The 15,134-nt window shown below is 45.5% G+C and overlaps 1 long non-coding RNA gene across 2 annotated transcripts in view; it reads left to right on the top strand.

Annotated features, from left to right (window-relative positions):
* The window catches only part of LOC132533030 (uncharacterized), a 45,279-nt gene that overhangs the window by 20,658 nt on the left and 9,487 nt on the right, over positions 1 to 15,134 (top strand). The window contains exon 3 of one of the 2 annotated variants that reach the window (XR_009544915.1): positions 7,496 to 7,904. The exons of the other annotated variant lie outside the window; for it this stretch is intronic. This is a non-coding gene — a long non-coding RNA (uncharacterized LOC132533030). Of the gene's footprint in view, positions 1 to 7,495; positions 7,905 to 15,134 lie in introns of those variants that run through there. 2 annotated transcript variants of the gene reach the window in all.

The raw sequence follows: 15,134 nt of genomic DNA on the forward strand, positions 1-15,134 counted from the left end.
AACAAGGGCAACAAAAGGGAATAAATAATAAATTTAAAAAATAAATAAAAAAGAAAAAGTTCTTACTTGAATTGCTGCTATAATAACTACATAAAAAAATAAATAAGAACTGTGGAATATGTGCTAAAAATGCACTGTCTTGTTTGGTGCAGACAACAGTATGAAGTGGGCAGTACAACACCTTCTTACCCCGAAGAAATGAAGTTTCAGGGCTGAGTAGCCTGCCCAGGGCCATAGAGCAGTAACTGGCAGAAGCAAGACCCAGAGTTAAATCTCCCCACATTTTTAGCTATGAGACAAGACGACTAAACTGAAAAGCTTTTTGAGGGGAAAATGTGTATACTTACCAGCTCAGTCAGTTGGAAAGTCAGGAAAGAAAGGACATCATGGTCATCTACAAATTAAAGAAAAGACTATGAAAAATGTTTCTTTAATAGATTATTTGATGGTTGTGAATAGCATCTATTGCCTTTAAAAAAAAATTTTTTTTAATCTTTATTTATTGGATAGAGACAGCCAGAAATCGAGAGGGAATGGGGGGATAGAGAGGGAGAGAGAGAGAGAGAGAGACACCTGTGGCACTGCTTCACCACTTGTAAAGCCTTCCCCCTGCAAGTGGGGACCCGGGACTCAAACCTGGGTCCTTGCACATTGTAACATGTGCACTCAACCAGGTGCACCACCACCCAGCCCCACATCTATTGCCTTAAAATAATAATCAGTAGGGAGTTGGGCAGTAGCGCAGCGGGTTAAACGCATGTGGCGGAAAGTGCAAGGACTAGCTTAAGGATCCCAGTTCAAGCCCCTCGCTCCCCACCTACAGGGGAGTCGCTTCACAAGCGGTGAAGCAGGTCTGTAGGTGTCTATCTTTCTCTCCCCCTCTCTGGTTTCCCCTCCTCTCTCCATATCTCTCTGTCCTATCCAACAACGACAATAATAACTATAATAATCAAACAAGGGCAACAAAAGGGAATGAATACAAAAATAAATACTGAAAATAATAATAATAATCAGTAAACGATATAGCTAAAATGAGTGCTTTCTTTTTTTGCCTCCAGGGTTATCGCTGGGGTTTGGTGCCTACACACTGAATCCACTGTTCTTGGAGGCTATTTTTTTTCCCTTTTGTTGCCCTTGTTGTTGCGGTTATTATTATTGTTGTTGGATAGGACAGAGAGAAATGGAGAGAAGAGAGGAAGACAGAGAGAGGGGGAGAGAAAGGGGAAAAAAAAAAAGAAGAAAAATCACCAAATCTGAAAACCAACAGGTGACTAGATAAAGGGCCTATGGGAGGTAGACCCCATGGAAGACTATGCTGCAATAAAAAGCGTGATACTGTGTCCTCTGGGACAAAATGGATAGAACTGGAGGTGATGATGCTGAGTAAAATAAGAGGTGAAAGATGACCACCAAATCATTTCAGTCATGTGGAATCTAGAGAACTGAAACACATGAACTTGCCAAAAATAAAATGAAATAAAAAGCAACAAAAACGAGAAGTAACCAAACTGTCTCTAAGACATTGTAAGAACTATGGTGATTATCACGGGGCGGTGGGTATGGAACTATACCCTATAATCCTATAATCTGGAAAACCATTACTAATCACAAACTTTAAAAATGGCCAACAAATAGAAAAGAAACAAGTGGTGGTGATGGGAGGTGGTGGTGGAGAGACTTAAACCATCTCTAACATTTAGTGACTCATCTTTTCCAAATTATTATTCCAGTTAAGGGTCAGAGGTGACCAGCAGCTCAGGCACACGTTGTACCCAGCCCAGCATAGGTTCACAGACACACACACATTCCGACTGGGAACAACTGAGGCCCAACAATGACCTTCGCTTGCCCAGCTTGGGGAGTGACGGGGTGTGGTCAGAAATTGGATTAGGCTAGAAGAGGCAGCTGGAAGGATGGCAGGGGCCCCTGAAACATGGGGAGGAGTCTGAAGTGCCTTCTAATTGTAGATGGCAGGTGCTGGACAGCCTCCAACCAGGGACCAAATGATCTTTGTCTGTGATCTCGACCGATAAATTGATCTTATGGATCAGCAGTGTCAGGGTCACCTGGGAGTTTGCCAGAAGTATAAGCTCTCAGTTCCCAGGCCCAACAGACCAAATCAGAATATCAGTATGACTGGGGGAATGGGATCAGGGTTTTAAAGATCCATGGTATCACTGGGTGACCACCTAGACTTAGTTTTTTATTCTTTATTAATAGAGGGAGAGAGATGAGAGGGAGGATAGACAGACAGACACAGACATCATAATAGCACCCCACCATTCATAGGACCCTCCATGGTCCTCTCCTGTGGCATTGGGGATCTAGCCCAGGGCCCCCAGAAGCAATACTTGAGCAATACTTGAGAAGCACTTTTATCAGAGTGTTTGTGCTTCAATTGTCCTTTAAGGAAAGAAGGGAATTCAAAGGGAGAGGGGCCCATGGTCTATGGTGGAGGGACATTGGCAGCTTGGTGGTGGGTGTGGCGTGGTAACATATTTTGAAAAAGTGAAATTGTACCCCTAAAACATTAGACTCTGGTAAACTGATGTTATCTGAATAAGAGAAAAGGAAAGAGAAAGAATTCTAAAGAACATTTAATTTTTTTTGTAATAAATAAAGCTACTTGCTGATGGTAACTCTTTTTTTGACTTTTTTTATTTTTTATTTTTTGATAGAGATGCAGAACACTGCTCAGCTCTAGTTTATGATGGTGTGGGGGATTAAACCTGGAACTTCAGTGCCTCAGGCATGAGAATCTGTTTGCATAACCACTATGCTATCTCCCCAATGAATTTATTTTTTTTTCTTCAAAGAGAAAGTAAGTTTTGATAGGAAGTACAGAAATTGGAACCTTTACATATTGTTGGAAGGAACATAATCTCTATTTATTTATTTATTTATTTATTTATTAGTTAAAGATGGGGAGAAAGTGAGAGGAGCAGAGAAGTTAGAGAGGAAAAGAGACAGAGAGATACCTACAACCCTGCTTCACTACTTGTGAAGCTTTCCTCCTGCAGGTGGGGACCAGGCTCTTGAAACTGGATCCTTGCAGACTGCAATGTGTGTGTTTAACCAGGTGTGCTACCACCCTGACCCCTAGTTACTTATCTACTAGACTCTGGGTTATGCTGATGCTGGGGACTGAACTTGGGACAATGGTGACTCAGGCATAAAGTTCTCTTACAGAACCACAATTATATCTCTCTGCTTCCCTCTCCAACCACCATTGTTTTAGGGGTACAATTTCACTTTTTATTGTGCATATTACCTGACAAGTCTCTTATATTTCTGTTTCCTCATCTGTGAAGTTGGGATAATGACCCAGAGTTATGAAATTAACTGAGTCAATACACAGAAAAGGCTTGCAACAACCCAGGGGCCTTAGAAATCACAGCATTCCACTAGGTGTGTTATTCTGACTGTTTGCACTGGACTTCTGGAGAGAGCAGGGCTACAGCACAACTCACATCTGGTTGGGGTTCACAATAAAGTTGCCTGGCAAACATAAAGGAATGGGTGGGCACACAGTGCTTTGGCATCCTGAAAGGACTTTGATGCCGTCCAGGAAGGCATGTTCAAAGAGCAATTGTCATCTGAGTTGATCAGGAGAGGGGTGACAGTCATTATGTGCAAAGGCCAGGGGTCTGCAAGAGCCTATTTCTCTGGAGGAGCTGTGATAATTTGTGCAGCTGATATAGGGGGCTGTGAGGGAGGGATTCCCCACAGGGAAACTGGAAAGGCAGCTTTTCTAGCTTCTGTAGTTGACAGTAATTCATGACTTTTTTCTTTCTCCTTTCATTTCTTTCTCTTCTCTTTTTTAAGTAATTAAATTATTAAATAAAAATTATTTATTTACTTATAGTATTTGATGGGCTAGAGAGAAATTGAGAGGGGAGAGGGAGAGAGAGAGAGAGGGAGAGAGAGATGCTTGCAACCACATGTGCCACTGCCAGCTGCTTTCTCTTCTTACTTGCCTTTTTTTTATTCTTTGTTCCTTTTCTCATTCTTTCTTCCTTTCATTCTCTCTCTTCCTTTTGTGTCCATGATGGAACCCCAGACCTCATCTATGCAAAACCTGTGTTCAATCACTGAGCTCCAGCTCCAGCTATCCTTATCATTCCTTATCATCTTGTGGAGAAACAACATACAATGGTCCAGCCTCACATGGACACAGTGTTCCTATGTCTAAATTTTCTTCTTATAAGGACAGCCATCCTTGGTTAAGGGCCACTTTCACCTCCTGTGACCTCACTGTAACTTATATCTGCAAGAACCTTGATTCCAAATGGGGGTGTGGCCATAAACTTCCAAGTTAGCACTAGAACTTCCTTCATTCCTTTCTTTCCTTCCTTTTTTCTTTCTCCTCCTCCTCTCTTTTTTTCTTTCTTTTTTTCTTTCTTTTTTTCTTTCTTTCTTTCTTTCTTTCTTTCTTTCTTTTCTTCCCTCTTCCTTTCCTTCCCTCTTTCCTTCCCTTTTCCTTCTTTCCTTCCTTCTTTCCTTCCTTCCTTCCTTCCTTCTTTCCTTCCTTCCTTCCTTCCTTCCTTCTTTCTTTCCTTCTTTCCCTCCTTCCTTCCTTCCTTCCTTCCTTCTTTCCTTCCTTCTTTCCTTCCTTCTTTCCTTCCTTCTTCCCTTCCTTCCTTCCTTCCTTCCTTCCTTCCTTCCTTCCTTCCTGGTTGTGTGTGCTTGTGGGATGGGGTAATTCAACCTGAAATAGGGACCATTCCGACAGAAAGGGGGAGAGGTGACTTAAATAAACACATTTAACATGGTTCCCTCTAGACGTCTGAGGTGGGGAGGCTGCTGGCCCGGTGAGGAGTTTGTTGCAAAGTAAGTGAAGGCGGCAGGGCCTGGACAAAGGCCACATCTGAGGATGCTGTGTCTCCAGAAGTACTGGCCAGCTGGAATTTTTGGCAAGAACAGTTCACAGACAGTGGGGAGCATGTCTCTCTCCACAGGAGACACGAGGAGTCTGGCTCTGAGCAAACACCGATGAGCATTTCCTGTGCTCTTTATTTCAGGAGGTCTGGGAAATGGCAGTGTTCTAAAACCCACCATTTCTTTCTCATTGATCAGGCTGACTACTTCTGTAAAAAGAACCTTCCCCTCACTGACTCTTGGCTTTGATCTACAATTCTCACAGGGGAGGAAAAACACTTGATGTCTTTCCTCCTGTTCTGAACCAGTTTCGGACTGAAGAGTTCATTTCCAAGCATGTTCCAAAAGTGGCAGTTAGATTTGTTTGTCTCTGCTCCCATTGGCTTGGCCTCTTTGGTATCATTTTTGAGTCTGGAACTTTTAGCTGAGGTCGAGTATTATCAGGCAGTTGTCAAAATCCCAATGCTCTGGACATGTTCTTGCTTTCTGAGGTTTGATTTTTTCCCCCCTACATTAGTAGGTGAGAAGTGGCATGACATGAAGTCTTAAATTTGCATTAACTTTATCTGTAGTATTGGGAGGTTTTGCATTTCACACATGTTTCTTTTCTCTTTCTTTCTTGCTTCCATGTTTATTGCTGGGGCTTGCTGCATGCACTATGAATCCACTGCTCCTGGTGGCTATCTTTTTTCCCATTGGTGGTGTTGTTGCTGTTATTATTGATATTGTTGTTGTTGGATAGAACAGAGAAAAATTGAGAGAGGAGGGGAAGACAGAAAGGGGGAGAGAAAGACACCTCCAAACCTGCTTCACCTCTTGCTTCACCTGTAGGTGGGGAGCCGGAGGTTCAAACTGGGTTCCTTGTGCTAGTCCTTGTGCTTTGCACTATGTGTGCTTAACCTGCAGTGCCATTAAAATAAAATATTTTTTATTTATTCCCTTTTGTTGCCCTTGTTGTTTTTTTATTGCTGTAGTTATTATTGTTGTTGTTATTGATGTTGTTGTTGTTGGATAGGACAGAGAGAAATGGAGAGAGGAGAAGACAGAGAAGCGGAGAGAAAGATAGACATCTGCAGACCTTATTCACCTGTGAAGCGACTCCCCTGTAGGTGGGGAGCTGGGGGCACGAACTGGAATCATTATGCCGGTCCTTGTGCTTTGCACCACATGCGCTTAACCCGACTACTGTGCTACTGCCCGACTCCCTAAAAACATTTTATTTTAATGAAAGAGAAACATAGATAGAGAAAGACACACAGAGAGACCAGAGCACTGCTCAGTTCTGGTGTATGGTGGAGCAGGGGAATGGATCTGAGGCTTCGGAGCCTTGGGCAGGAGAGTCTTTTGCAGAACCATGATGCTGTCTACCTGGCCCTAAGCATGTGTGTTTCCAGACTGCAGCATCAGGGGGAAGGGGAGGGGGTGCAGGGACTTTGGTGGTGGGTGAAATGAATTCACACACACCTGTCAGAATGAAACTGTTCCCCTGGAATCTACTTCTGTGAACCAATGTCAAATCAACAGTAACAAGTACTTAAAAATATTTCACACTGGGACACTGAAATAACTCACTTGGATAGTGTGTTGCTTTGCCATGTGCATGACCCAGGTTTGAGCCTGGCCTCTACCACACTGAAGGAAGCGTTGATGCTGTGGTCTCTTTCATATTCATTCTCTCTCTCTCTCGTATTCATTCTCTCTCTCTCTCTCTCCATCTAAAGTTGTTTACATTAAACATAAGTAAAACACGAGCAAAACATGGGTCAGGCAGGTGTCATAATCAAATAAGACTTGAGTTGGGGAGATAGCTTAGTGGTAGAAAAAGGACTTGAGTGCTTGAGGCTCTAGGTTCATTTCCTGGCATCAGAAATGCCTGAGCAGAGAGGTACTCTGTCTTCTTCTCTCTCTTGCTCTCTTAAAATTATTGGGAATAGGGGGCAGCTGGTGGCATACCTGGTAGAGCACACAAGTTCCTATGCTCAAGGACCCTGATTCAAGCCCCAGATTCTCACTTACATACAGGGGAAAATCTTCACAAGTAGTGAAGCAGGACTGCAGATGTCTCTCTCTTTCCCCTCTCTATCTTCCCCTTCCTTCTCAACTGCTCTCTGTCTCTATCCAAAATAAATCAATAAAATATTTCACAAAAGTATTGGGTTGTAGGAAGTCATGGTGCTTATTTGCATAGAAAAACATGGAGAAATACATTACTTTCCTAACAACCTAATAAAATAAATATATCTTTTGAAAGGTGGCGTATGGAATTATGAACCAAGAACCCTCTTCTCTAAGCTTTGCCTTTGGCTTGCCCTGCAAGGAAGCCATTGATCTCCCTGGATCTTCATTTCTTCCTTATCAGATGAGGACACTTGGCCCTGGAATCTTCAATTTCCTCTCTCCGGTTAAAATGCTGGCCTCTTCTTTCCTGCCTCCATGCTCTCCACCTCACCTAAAGGTGTTTTATTCAGTGACATCAACCAAATAACTGTGTTCAGTTTTCTTTCTGTGTACCGGCACAAGTTCTATGATCTGATTCAGTTTGTGGGACCACTCTGCTTATTTTTCGCATGGTGGAGGCTGCACTGATGTCCCTGTCTGTGTCTGTTTGCTCTTTCAGAAGCTGCAGCCAACTGGCAAACAGCCCCCACCCCCAGCCTCCCGCTGCAGCATCTGCTGGGGGCTGTGCAGACTGCTGGCGCTCCACCCCAGCCTCGCCCCCTCCATCTTCAAGCTGCTCATTAACTTGTCGGAGCTGCCTTAGGAGCAGCTGGGGGGCATCTGGGGGGGCAGCTCAGCCATCTGCTGGAGCTGGAGCTCAGGGGCTTCCGAGCACCTGCCTCAGTCTCACTCACCTGGACACCTTGGGAAACGTCTGTGACCCACAACCTCCACCGGCACCACACCAACACTGCTCTTCCTCTGTGGGGAACAGGCAGGACGGCACCCAGAATCCACTGTGCAAACCCTCACCTCCTGTCCGCCTGCTTTGCTGGGCGTCAAGCACAGGAGGTGGGGGCTTTGCTGGGCCTAATTCTCTCTCTCTGCCCAGCAGTTCCCAAATGGAGGGGACAAAGAACTCTGGTGGTGGGAATGATGTGGAATTATATCCCTACTATCTTATAATTTTGAAAATTAATATTAAATCACTAGTGAAAAGAATAGAAGGAAACAGAGAGAGAAAGAAAAAAAGAGTGGGGTCTATATATTGGTGAGAAGTTCATTTCAGGTGAGACAGAAGTTGGGGATAAATAGTGAAGACATATCTACATTTCTGCAGTCTTCTAGCAGGAGACCCCAGAGAAAAAGGCATCACCCAAGAAAGGTTATAGAAAGCGTATTGGGATAAACACATTAAAGAGAAGAGAGGGAGGGCAGTGAGAGATAATCCACCTTCTAACTCAAAAGTAAGGCAGAGGAAGGCATACTGGCAAAGAGGAAACCAACCCGCTGCCTGCTGTTGGGCCAGAGGGCACTAGTTCTGATTGACGGTGGGCTCTGCTGTGTAAACAGAGGCAGAAGTTTGTCACCCTAACACTTGGCACTAGGGGTAGCTTCCTGTCTTACTCAGTTACCAGGTGTGGAGGCTTGTCTATTGGTATGACATCCAGGATGCCTAGTCTTTGCACTTGCAAATGTCTAAGGACTGGAGGTTCTCTGGCCAAAAGCCATATTTGTAGTTAGTTAATTTTTTCAATTACCTTTATTTACTGAATAGAGACAGCCAGAAATCAAGAGGAGGGGTAGACAGAGATGGAGAAAGAGAGAGAGATAGCTTTAGTATGACTTCACCACTTGAGAAGCTATCTCCCCAGCTCCACCATCTTTACGAGTTGTGTTGCCATGAACATAGGTTTACAGAGATCTGTTTGGGTAGGTGTTGTGTTCTATTGCAGAAAAGTCAAGGATTTGGGGGGAGGGAGGTGGTGAGAGAGGGTAGAGAGAGCATTGGGGGCCCAATGCATGAGAACTGAAGCTGGTGGTGGGAGTGGTATGTGGACACCTATCACGGAAGAAAACAATCACACCTATGTAACAACAGTCCTGCACATCACAATTTCCCTAATATAACAATTCAAATGACTTTTTTTTTTAGATTAAAGTTTCAGAAGATGGCTCATCTGCTAGAACACAAGTCTTTGCCTTGCAAGAGGCCTTTTTTTTTTTTTTTTTTTTTTTTTAACCAGAGCACTGATCAGCCCTGGCTTATGGTAGTGCGGTGGATTGAACCTGGAACTTTGGAGCCTCAGGCATGAGAGACTCTTTGCATAGCCATTATGCTACCTACCCCCGCCCTAATTTTGAGCCCTGACACCACATGGGAATACCATGAATAACACCAGAGGGAGCTCCGTGGATGGTGGAAGAATGCTGAGATCTGTCCTCTGTCTCTCCTCTCTCTCTCTCTAAATCAAAGGGATGAAGCAAGTTGGACTTGGAAGCTGATCAGTGGTATTACACACAGTGGGAGACCTTAGTTCACTCCCTAGTTTGGCATTCAAAAAGTGGGCCACCCCTGGTCACCTAGGTGACTGTAAGCATGTCTCTTGCTTCTTCAGCCACAGAACAGTGACCTCTGCAGGGCTCTTCCTAGCACTGAGCTGCGCCAGAGTTGCCCACTCACCCAGGAATGACAGGTGTCCTCAATACACTGTCCCTGAGAGCTACTGTTTTCAAACCCACATCCAGCAGCTCTGTCCTTGTGCCTCAGCTCGCCCTTTCTTTCCTCCTTTTCTTTTCTTCTCCTTCCTTCCTTTTCTTAAAATTTCTTTATTGGGGGGATTAATGGTTTACAGTCCACAGTAAAATACAGTAGTTTGTACATGCATAACATTTTCCAGTTTTCCACATAATAATTCAACCCTCACTAGGTCCTCCTCTGCTATCATGATCCAGGACCTGAACCCTCCCCTGACCCCAGAGTCTTTTACTTTGGTGCTGTATACCTCAGCTTTGCTTTCTAGCTCCTTCAGGAGCCTCTCTCACTCCTGCTCTCCCACCGAAGCCCTGGACCTGGGCACAGCTCCAAGCACGTCACTCATGTCAACCATTTCTCCACAAGGATGACAAGTGACCCCTCCCACCTCCCACCCAAGGGCTCAAACACTTCAGGCCGGAAGTTATCAGCTGACCTGTGTTCTCTGCGTGGATTCTGTGTTTCTTTCCCCAAAGGGTAGTCCCATGGCTGGCTTTTCCATATGGCCACTTAATGGGGAAGGGTCACTTAAGCTGAGGTGGGAATGGAAGACAATATGCCCAGTCACAGCGTGTGAGGAGAGGAATCTTCAAGAAGCTTTGCACAGCCCAGCTGCTGGGATGCTTTTGTACGTCCGTTCTCAAAGAGGTCCGGAGAGGAAGGGTAGAGTGGAAGAGTGTGCCACTGTGAGATTGCTGTTTATTAGGGAGACTTCACTGTCCTCTTCCTTTTTTATTTTGGGGCAGGGGAGGGCACTGGGAGATGTAGAGGGTGGACATGCCAGGTACCCTCTGGCCTTACGTGAAATTAAAGTTGCCTTGAGTGAGGATGTACTTTTCCTTTTGAAAAAAATATTTATTTATTTATTTATTTATTTATTTTAGTGTGAGAGAACAACACACAGGCACACACACACACACGCACGCACGCACGCACGCACGCACGCACGCACGCACGCACGCACGCACTAGAGAGAGTGACCAGCTCTGGTTCATGATGGTGCTGGGAGCCCGAGGGTGGGTGCCTTAGAGCCTGAGGCATGAGTCTTATAGAATCATCATGCTATCTCTCCAGTCCAATGTGTTATTTTCTTAAAGATTTAATTATTTGTATGAGAGAGGAGAGAGAGAGAGAGAGAGAGGAGACAGAGAAACAGAGATTAGAGCACCTCTCAACCCTGGCAGGGTGATACTGGGGATCAAACCTGGGGGCTCCAGGGCATTAGGCCTGCAGGTCCTGGGTTTCTATGCTGAGCTGTTTCCCCAGTCCTGATGCTACATTTCTGATGAGAAATGTTATACGGGTTCATTATAAACATTTGGGGCAGCTGGGGAGGTGCCGCTGGTCGAGTACAGGACTTTCATGTGCGAATCTGCGCTGGATCCCTGGTTGAGAGCTAAGCAGTGCTCTCATTCTCTCTCTCTCAACATAAGTAAATCTATATGTGTATTGGGGGAGGTCTGGACCTCACACATGTACAATTTAACTCTTCTGGGGCCAAGGTTTTAATTCTTTAAATTAAAAAAAAAAAATCTAGGGGGTCGGGCGGTGGCGCAGTGGGTTAAGCGCATGTGGCGCAAAGCGCAGGGACCGGCGTAAGGATCCCGGTTCGAGCCCCCAGCTCCCCAACTGCAGGGGAGTCGCTTCACAGGCGGTGAAGCAGGTCTGCAGGTGTCTATCTTTCTCTCCCCTTCTCTGTCTTCCCCTCCTCTCTCCATTTCTCTCTGTCCTATGCAACAACGAATTGCGTCAACAAGGTCAATAATAATAACCACAACGAAGCTACAACAAGGGCAACAAAAGGGGAAAAAATGGCCTCCAGGAGCGGTGGATTCATGGTGCAGGCACTGAGCCCAGCAATAACCCTGGAGGAGGAAAAAAAAAAAATCTAGCTAGAACAGCATACACGGGGAAGGAGGGAGGGACGCCACAGCACTGGAGCTTCCCCTGGTGCCAAGGTCATGACATGTGGTGCTGGGGTTTGAATGCAAGTCACACACATGGCAGAGTGAGTTGCCTTCTGGCCTGGATAAATATATATATATATATTGCCTCCAGGGTTATTGCTGGGGCTCGGTGCCTGCACAACGAATCCACTGCTCCTAGGGGCTATTTTTCCCATTTTGTTACCTTTGTTGTGCTTGTTGTAGTTGTTATTGTTGTCACAGCTGTTGCTGTTGGATAGGATAGAGAGAAATGGAGAGGGAAGGGGAAGACAGAGAGGAGGAAAGACAGACACCTGCAGACCTGCTTCACCGCCTGTGAAGTGACCTGTAGGTGGGGAGCCGGGGGCTCAAACCAGGATCCTTACACTGGCCCTTGCGCTTTACGCCATGTGTGCTTAACCCACTGCACTACTGCCCGACTCCCAATAAATATATTTTTTTAAAAAAAGGTATCAGAGATATATTTTTTAAAGTATAAAGGAAAGAAAGGGAAATAAAACAGAGCATGCCTAACTCTTCCAGGCACCACTAGCAAACTAATCCCGCCTCAGTCTCCCCAAGTCATAGATCTAGAAGGTAATTGCAAAAGCAGGTCAATTCCAGGCCTGTGACTTAGGGGTGGCTAGAGATATAAGATCTTTACTGCAGTTAAGGGGTGGGGGAAAGGCATAATCACAGCTAACAGCCGTCCCTCTGAAAGGAGGGACTAAGGTCATGCTGACATATGTCTGATCCCACACACCATCTTCTGGACCATTCTAGAAGGCAGTCAGGGAGCTAGGCCCTCTTGGCCCGAGCCTGCATCCTGGCCCAGTGTGGATAATAAGAGGACAGAAGCAGCCAGACTATTCCTGCCCAGACTCTCCCTTTTCTGGGGTAAAAAGCTTGGGAAAGAGTTCAACCTCTTTCTCTGCCCCCAAGCTATTTCCTTTCTCTCCTCTGGACACCCAGAAACTGTGAGTTGTTGTTGTTAATGTCCTCCTCCTCCTCCTCCTCCTCCTCCTCCTCCTCCCCCCCCCCTCCTCCTCCTTATTCTTCTTGTCAAGCAACACTTTATAGTATTTTTGGTCTCATTAACTCCACTCGCTGGGGCTCCCTGGGTTTTCCAATGATGAAAGTAGTGGGCTTTTAAACAAGGCCTCCAATTAGCACCTCATCAGCTCCAATTAGAGCAGACAAAGGCAGTGCAAAGATAACTCAATGAGAGCGCCCCTGCTCCCCCATGTAATCACTTAAGACAAGCATTGAGTATTCTCTCAGCTAACCAGTCCGCCCTATTCACCTCTCTATTCTCCCTTCTGGAGGCATTGAGGGCTTGTTTGGCTGGGAAGCCGGGCCCCCCAGGAGTCTCATAATTCCTCATTCAGAGGCTACCTGTTTACAACTTACAGATCCCAAGGACCTAAACAATCCTATATTGTCTGCCCTGGCGCTCCCCTCCACCCGGCCGCCCTAATGGCCCCTTCCCTCTGAGCCCCCGACTTGGGCTAAAGGCTGCCTTTATCCTCTTCCAAGAGGGCTCTCCTTGTACTGTCTTCTAATTACACGCTGGGGCAACAATGTATTTTTTTCTTCAATGAGAGTTCTTTGGAGCAGTTAATTTGGTGCCTGTCCTAAATGCCCCCAAACATTAATTAGGGTGGAAGGAACCCTAATTTCCTCCCAAGCTTTCCCCTCCACTTACTTCCCTCGTTTTCACATAGGGCCTGGATGAGTCTCCATAATGAAATTACCTCATTAGTGCCTTTCTTCAGCACAGTTAAATCATTCAAACCCAGCCATTTAGCTTTAATTTAATGCTGTCAAAGGGGGAGAAAGGTGCATTCATGGCTTTGATTAGCAAAAATTCTCTCTCCCCTCCCCAACCCTCCCCAGAGGTGGACAGATTTAAATTATGAAGATGGCGAGTAGTGAGTAATAATTAGACACAAGCTGCCCTTCAGGGAAGCTTAAATGCTTTCAAAGCCCAGCCTGGCTGCTTTGCAAACTATTAACTGTGTCCAGCGCCTTGTTCTGTATGAACTGATGGCAACTTAATGATTAAAAAAAAAAAGAGGAAAGAAAGAAAATGGGGGCTTGATTTTTGTTTAATACACAGTAGGGCTGTATTTACCTACAGAACCATAGTGGTCCCATGAACTCAGCCTTTGTGCCCTTAGTCATTGAATGTCCTCGCTCTCCTAATGTGAACCTTCAAGGATGGCATGCAGCCCCCCCTTCCATTTCCAGGGGGATGGGAAACTGTCCTGGCAGGGACTGAGCATGGGGGTGGTCACCTAACACCTCAGCAGTGTGAGATCCAAGTGCTGTGTGTGGGGAAACCAGTGAGATGCGTGGAAAGCCTCCAGGACCACTTAGGTTGCTCCCGGGAGGAGAATCCAGTCACTTTGGAAAAAAAATAAATAAATAAATCACAAAAGCAGGCGTGTAAAGCTTTCTATTGCTAAGATGTGTGGCAGCAGTTGTGTAAGGATAGCTCGTGGGACAGAGTGCACAAGGGCCACGAAGAGAGAGGTCCATCCATGGGCTCTTCCTTCTCTTAAATTCTGGAGTCAGCTACCCACTGGCCTGCTGAAATCGCCTGTCTTTCCTGTTGGGTTACTGTTTTCCAAGTCTGGTAACCTTCCTGCAACTCCTCCCACAGTGAAAAGGTGCTTCCCTTGTACTCTCAGAAACCCTTCCTACTATTTCCCTGCTGCTGCCATCTTTACGTTCTTTCCGACTCCTATATGGAAACAAGTGATAAGAAAAAATAAAGTGGACTTAGATAGACCTGCCTGACTGAGGTTCCAGGCCTCCTGTCCCTCAGAGCTGGCTCTAACAGAAAGATGTATTCAGGAAGCTTTATTGTGACACTTTGGGGACTTCACCTTCCAGAACGTTCTTTCCCTGCTGCTTCCTCATTGGAGACAACAGTCTGGTGAAGTTAAGACTGAAATGTGAGGGAGACTGCTGAAAAGGCAGAGGCACAGGGGATTGGAGGGATTTACTGAAAAAAAAAAAAATCACATCAGTGGCAAAACACAGGGCAGGGTACAGGCAGTACTTGAGGACAGAGCTGCTTTCGAATGACAGAACAGAGTGTGTTTACATGGGCTGAATCTCAGTTTGCATGTGAAGACGACAGACTTCATCAGACAGAATCATCCCATATACATACACATATGTATTGATATGTAGACATATAGTATATCATGGGGTATATATCCCATAGTTTCTTTACCCAGTCTTCAATTGATGGGCATGTAGGCTGACTTCCAGCCCCTAAGGCTGTTGTGGGATGCTATGTTTCTGGTTTTTTTTTTTTTTTTTTTGGTCACTTATTCAGTGGTGCATCAGGAAACTTAATGTCATAAGCTTCAAGTAAGGTTATAAAAAGCAGGTAAGGGGGCGGTCGTCTGGCCAACTCAGTTAAGCCCACATAGTACTAAGTGCAAGGACCCACACAAGGATCCAGGTTCCAGTCCCCAGTTCCCCACCTGTGGGGGACGGGGTCGCTTCACAAATGGTGAAGCAGGTCTGCAGTTCTCTATCTCTCTTTCTCCCCTCTCTCCCTTCTACCTCCCCCTCCTCTCTCAGTTTCTTTCTGTCTTGTCCAGTAAAATGGAGGAAAAAAA

This window comes from Erinaceus europaeus, chromosome 15 (genome assembly GCF_950295315.1).
Source record: "Erinaceus europaeus chromosome 15, mEriEur2.1, whole genome shotgun sequence".
Taxonomy (NCBI): domain Eukaryota; kingdom Metazoa; phylum Chordata; class Mammalia; order Eulipotyphla; family Erinaceidae; genus Erinaceus; species Erinaceus europaeus.